The sequence below is a fragment of the Cynocephalus volans genome, chromosome 3 (genome assembly GCF_027409185.1).
Source record: "Cynocephalus volans isolate mCynVol1 chromosome 3, mCynVol1.pri, whole genome shotgun sequence".
Taxonomy (NCBI): Eukaryota; Metazoa; Chordata; class Mammalia; order Dermoptera; family Cynocephalidae; genus Cynocephalus; species Cynocephalus volans.
Window position 1 is genome coordinate 1,072,479 of NC_084462.1, and position 418 is coordinate 1,072,896.

Sequence of the window (418 nt, forward strand, 5' to 3'; positions counted from 1 at the left end):
TACAGCAATAAAGAGATAATCCTCCCTCCAGAAGGTTTCTGAAAACAGCCCTCTGTCCTTTTCATGTCTGTTCCTCTGGTCCTTGAGTGGCAAGGGGTCGGGAGAAACCCCACAAGGCCACCTCAGGGGTCTCTGTGGTGGGTCACATTTTCACACCACCCCCTGGACCCTTCATCCAGGTACCACCTTGACAGCAGCAGATTAGAGGTGGTGACAGAAAGGAAACACTTTTTTTAGGCCTGTTATTCACTATGTCTTGTCAAGTCATCACCTCCTTGAGTCCCCACACTCACCAAGGGAGGGAGGCAAAGGCAACCCATCATACAGTTGAAGATAAAGTTCAGAGAGAAAATATTTGAGCCCATGCAGAGAGCGCCAAGAAGAATCAGGGCTAACAATGGGACCCAGCCCTGTTGCT